The sequence below is a fragment of the Crinia signifera genome, chromosome 2 (assembly GCF_055691185.1).
Source record: "Crinia signifera chromosome 2, ASM5569118v1, whole genome shotgun sequence".
NCBI lineage: Eukaryota > Metazoa > Chordata > Amphibia > Anura > Myobatrachidae > Crinia > Crinia signifera.
Genome location: NC_139218.1, coordinates 230,093,171 through 230,099,170, shown reverse-complemented (window position 1 = coordinate 230,099,170; position 6,000 = coordinate 230,093,171). Strand labels below are relative to the sequence as shown.

Below are 6,000 nucleotides of genomic sequence, written 5' to 3'. Positions count from 1 at the left end.
AATTAGCTTCACTTGTGATCTTCAAAAATGTGTCAGTGAGTAATATGTGTACCTGCCAGGTGACCTGGTAAACGTGCACTGTTGGGGTACTTGAGGACCTAGGTTGAGAACCACTGATTTAAATGAACTTGTGATATTACTGTATGTTTATGGTATTTACTTTAATGCTAAAACAAACAAGGTAGCTTTAAAAGGTTAAAACAGTGGCACTTTACCTTCTGTCCAGATAACAAACAACATCAACCAAATAATGGACGCAGATTTTCCATCTCTATAGTAAATGTGTCCACCATACTTACTGCAGTACCAAATATACTTCATCTGTGCGACAGATGAAGCTAACTTTTTCTATATTATATAGTGTGTAATAAAACCTTGTAACTATACTGGGGCACATGTAATAGTGTACGATTACAAAGAGAACATTTTTTTAAAGCAGCAATCATTTACACAAGGCATGGTTTATCCTTTTAAATGAGTGCTGCTTATAAAACGTACAAGTTCACACCTCTGTCAAAATTGGACCCTATGTCCACTGTTTAAAAACATTATGTGAATAAACAACACTTTGAGGCATATTCAATTGGCCACACAGTTTATTCCACAGCCAATTGACAGTGCTACTTGATTAACCCATTGAGTGCCAACGGAATATGTTAAATTGGGTGGGAAAATTGGCAAGCAAACCTTTTTATTAACCCTTTAAATGTCAACGTTGCTTTGGCATTCAAAGGATTAAGTTAACAGCAGGAACCCTAAGTGCTAATTGCAAGAGGCAGTATTGTTCCTTACCGCCAGATCTGCGCTAAAATGCAGAATCTGCATATTATTAACACAAGAGAAACCCATTACTTTCACCTTGGGAAAAGGCTTATTAATTGAATAGCTTTTCCCTGTGTGGAACTGACAATTAGCTAGCAGCTAGTTGAACATGCCTCTTTGTGACTCAGCTATACTTATTATTAATGCAGAACTAGATCTACAATTTTAAATGTGTTTTGTAAAAAGCGTTTTTTTTTTCATTTACTTTGTTCCGAAATTAAGTATTTGGAATCACCCTATATAGAAATCCTGTGTCTACCCTCTGCAATTTTACAATTCTGAATACCACACATAAAACAGTGTGTACAAGGTGTATTATATCAATATGCAACATGGCTAAGTAGTTTTTTTGAACCATTTATATGACAATCTAGTTGACACATGTCCTTTACATCCCTGAAGATGACAAATGATCAGACACACATGTAGTTCCCCACCTCTGACTCAGCCATCAAGCTGTCCTTGTGACGTGCACCCAACTCCTGTGTGACTGCCTGTCCAGGTCTTCGCTTGTTTGCAGCTGTTCACTCGGCTGCTAATTGAAACATTTATTCAGGGTTTGAGTGATACTAGTTGTTGTTCGTTTACCTCCTGTCGCAGATACCAACTGATCTCTTTATACCTGTCTATGAACTGGGGGAAAGATTTAACCTGACACGTACATCTGCTGCGGTAAGTTTCCTTTCACTGCTGCTGTGTTTCATTTTTGTTCTACAGCCCTTAAAAGGTTTAGTGCTGTGATTGATGTTATCTTTAGAACGGATTGTACTTTTTTTTTGGTTCTAATGGTTTGTTCTGCTGTATTTGAGTTTTTAGTTTTCAATTATTAGACGATTACTAAAACTCAACAAAATAGAAAAAGTTCCTCTTCCGACTCGCACCTTTTCTAGCATATAAACCTTAACATGCAGTGTTCCCATTTATAGTACTGTACTGTATGAGTTGATCCTGGTAATATACTATATACCTGAGTAGCACGCCATTGTGGCAGTTCCCACGCTCTCTGAGGCTCACACTTCTTTAGTAAGGAATTTATAGAATTAAATATAATTTGTATTGCATATTTAGAAAATATATTATTATTTGGATGTAAGTTTTTATATAAAGATAACTTGCTCACAATATTTTATAATGGTTAGATACTTGTCTAGCCTTTTGATATTTTTACTCACTTGCTGAGACTATTTACATTTAATTCATTTTTGTTACACACAAATGCTAAAACCCTGTAATACATGTAGTTACAATGTAATACATGTAGTTACAAATAAGCTAAAACAATACACTACATTTTTTAAATAGTTATTTAAATTCAAATATACTGCACACATAATCCTCATTGAATAATGTCAAGGTTTATCTACAGGACATAAATTCTTGTGGCACATCCAATACTGTGGGGTCTATTCAATGCCGTGGGCGAGCGGTGACAGCGAGCAGGGCTTCCTGCTCGCTATCACCGCTTGCCCTGTCAGTATTCAACTCACCCCCCCTCATACATCAATTCCCCCTTGCTCCGTTTTTTGAGCGAGGGGGAATCGGCGTATGTGGCTCCAGAAGCAGCGAGACTCGCGGCTAAATACTGCGGGTTCACTGCATTAGCCGCGGGTCTTGCTGTTTGGGGGAATCCTTGCCGTCCTGTGACGGCGAGGATTCCTCCGGAACGTATAATAGGGCGAGCAGCTGGCGAGGAGGCAAAACAGCAAACAGATTTTCTGTGATCCTCGCTGTTTAACCCCCTCGCTCACCGCAGTGAGCGGCATTGAATACTACCCTGTATGTTATGGTGATACACCAGTGTGTCCTACCTACAGTGGTTTGGACTCATTGGGGTATATTCAATGCCGTGGGCAAGCGGTGACAGCGAGCAGGGCTTCCTGCTCGCTGTCACCACTCACCCTGTATTCAACTCACAAGTATTCAACTCCCCCCCCCCCCCCATACGCCAATTCCCCCTCGCTCCGTTTTTTGAGCGAGGGGGAATTGGCGTATGCGGCTGTAGAAGCAGCGAGACTCGCAGCTAAATACAGCGGGTTCTCTGAATTATCCATGGGTCTTGCTGTTTGGGGGAATCCTCGCCATCCTGTGACGGTGATTATTCCCTCTGAACGTTGAATAGGGCGAGCGGCTGGCGAGGGGGTTAAACAGCGAAGATCGCTGGTTTTCTTCGATCCTCGCTGTTTAACCCCCTCGCCGGCCGGGTTGAATACTACCCATTGTTGTAGCGTACCATCTAATTATTAATAACAAAAATGCTGCTATAGATCAGTTTGCAGTTATCGGTCCTGATTCATGCAACTGTGCATGTGTGAAGATTCCTAGAAACTACTTTGGGGCGTGTGTCACAGAGTGAGTATGCACAGTTGCAACTGATATGCACACTATCAGAAACGTTGTGGTAAGCTTCACAGTGTTCCATGTTGGTGATTAGATGCAAATGCTTTGCGTTTCCTAGTCTTATAAGTGTCAGTGACAGCGGCTGTGTACAGAAACAGACAGCCATACATATAGGAGGTCCTAGTGAGATGGAGAAACGGCAGCTTCCATAGGACTGGTACAACATCACAGCAGCTAATATGACTGCTGGGATGCAGTTACAATCCCGGCGGTTGGGATCCCGGCGTTCAGAATCTTGACGCCGGAATCCCGACCACCGAAATGCAGACACATTATCCCTCCGTGGGTGTCCACGACACCCCTGGAGGGAGAATAAATTAGTGTGCCGAGCGTAGCAAGGCACCGGGCCCGCTGCGTGGCGAGCACAGCGAGCCCGCAAGGGGGGGCGATCCACGTCCCCCCCCTTGTCGGCATTTCGGCTGTCGGGATTCCGGCTTCGGGATTCTGAACGCCGGGATCCCGACCGCCGGGATTCAATACTGAATCCTTACTGCTTGTATAGACAATCAAAGTAGATGTTTTGGTCCTTGCATGTTCATATGAATGCTTGTACACCAGGGGAAGGTCTTATACTGTGCACATACCTTCCAACAGCGGGTAAATGATACTTGGAACTCTGGCGTATGCATGTGGCCAAAAATGGAGTGCGTGTGCGGCCTCATGGAATATGAGCAGCACCACACAGTGGCATCACTAGCCGGGGGTCAATGCAGAGTGCACACCAGTTATCACCACACCCGATGATGCCTCTGGCATCATGTACCCATTTTTTGTCACTGTAAGGGCATGGCCAGAGCTGCTGGACTTAGCATCTATTCACAGGAGAGAGGGGCTGATGGTATGAGTAACCTCTGCTTGGTGAGTGAGAGGAGGCCTCTGAACTCCCCACCACCACCACTGCGGGACATTGTAGCCCATAGGGGGATAATGCCTGCAAACTAGGACAGTTGGGAGGTATGTACAGTACTAACATCAGTGGCACAAGTAAGGGGGTACGGTATACCTGTAAGAAATATATTGCAGGTACGCCATACCACTACCCCGACCCACTGTCACTGCTTTTGCACACCGGCTAACCCAGCAGAACGAGCCAATGTGACAGGTGGGCAGAGAGCGGTAGGCTGCCTGGCTCTCTGCCCACCTGGCAGCCCACCACTCTCTGCCAGGCTGTCACATCACTTCCATTCTGCTGGGCTCGTGGCTGTCACCGTGAGCCTCACTCCCCCATGACAATGAGCATGAATTGACTTGTCAGAGCATGTAATCCCATGTGGCAATGAGCATGGAACCCTTGACATTGAGAAAGAAACTCCTAGCAATGAGCATGTGGGTAAGTGGCACTTATGTGGCATTATATATAATGGGCACCATGGTGTGTGGAGTCATGTGGGCATTACAATGAGACATAATGTGCTATGGGCATTACCGTGTGGAGTGTAATGGGCATTGCGGTGTGAGGTAAAATGTGTAAGATTATGGTGTGGCATAATGTGGACATGCCTCTATTGTCTTGTAACCACTCGTCTAGTTTCATATGGCCATGCCCCCTCATTACATATGGCCATGCCACTTTTGGCACGCACACCTGTGGTACCACTAAGAAATAATTTCTACTTGCGCCACTGACTAGCATTTGCATAAAGTTGCACATGCAACTATGGCAACAAACACAAAAGCTGAATCTTGACCATAAGGTGTGTATTTGTTTGTGTGTGGCATGTATGGGTAGTAGGGTGGGACTCTAAAAGATTTTGTTGTTGTTAGTGAGGGTTAAATAATAATAATAATAATAATAATAATAATAATAATGTTATATCTAAAAAAGGACTGTGACACATTGGTAGGGGGTGTACAGTCTATTGACACTAGGGGTACAGGGGGAGGATCTACAAGGTTATCTGTCACCATCAGAGGTTTACAATTCAGGGATCTTATGCCACAAGGGGGAATATTTCTGATTAGGGGTTGGAAGTAAAATAAGCACTGCAGGGGACATAGGGCCTGATTCAGACCCATTCGGACGGCTGCACATTCACAGACCGTCCAATAATCAAAAGGCCGTGCATGCGTACAGTCCGCGGTGTGCATGCGCGGGGTCCCCTGTGTACAGACTATGCAAAGACTAGCCTTCACTGCCAATATGCAAGATGATGGACAGGCACTGGGCATTTGGGGGTGTGCCACAGGTGTTTACTGGGAGTGCCCCAGAAAATGTAGGAGTTGCCCTGCCATTGGGAGGGAGGGAGGGCCGCTGACATCTCATTCTCCCCATGGCCTGCGCAGTGCTGAGTATGTCTAGACTTACTCAGAGCTGCAAGCAGTGGGAAAATCATTTGATGGTGAGCTTGGGGCGGATGGAGTCTACCTGCTCGATGGGCTCCGAACACCTGCAGCATCATTGCGCACATGTGTTGACATCTCATGCCCATCATTTATTTTTGGGTGGATGTCAGTGTAGCAAGATTGGAATTAAAAAATAAATAAATCAATCAGATAGGCAATGCTTTACTAGGGCTTACTATGTATATACATATATGTATTGCATATGATTACTATTTAATAAAATGTTTAGATTTTCCTATATATGTGAGCAATAAATGTTATAAAATGTAAGAATAATGACACAAGAATAGAATGACTTACACATATATATTTCCCACATATTACATGTTAAGACAAAGTCCAAATTGAGAACCTAATGGGTTGTACACACGACTTTTATTTTTATCTGATCGCAGTACAAATTTGTTCTCAAAATGGGCAAAACCATGTGCACTGCGG

General features: G+C 43.8%; 1 protein-coding gene across 5 annotated transcripts in view; it reads left to right on the top strand.

The window, feature by feature from the left end:
• The first annotated feature begins 1,171 nt into the window (after positions 1-1,171).
• RPH3AL (rabphilin 3A like (without C2 domains)) overlaps positions 1,172-6,000 on the top strand; it is a 233,984-nt gene continuing 229,155 nt past the window's right edge. For 2 of the 5 annotated variants that reach the window (XM_083173980.1, XM_083173982.1), the window contains exon 1: positions 1,175-1,494. The gene's annotated coding sequence lies outside the window, so the exon portion shown is untranslated. Of the gene's footprint in view, positions 1,495-6,000 lie in introns of all 5 variants that reach the window. The other 3 variants (XM_083173983.1, XM_083173984.1, XM_083173985.1) reach the window with 3 other exon arrangements.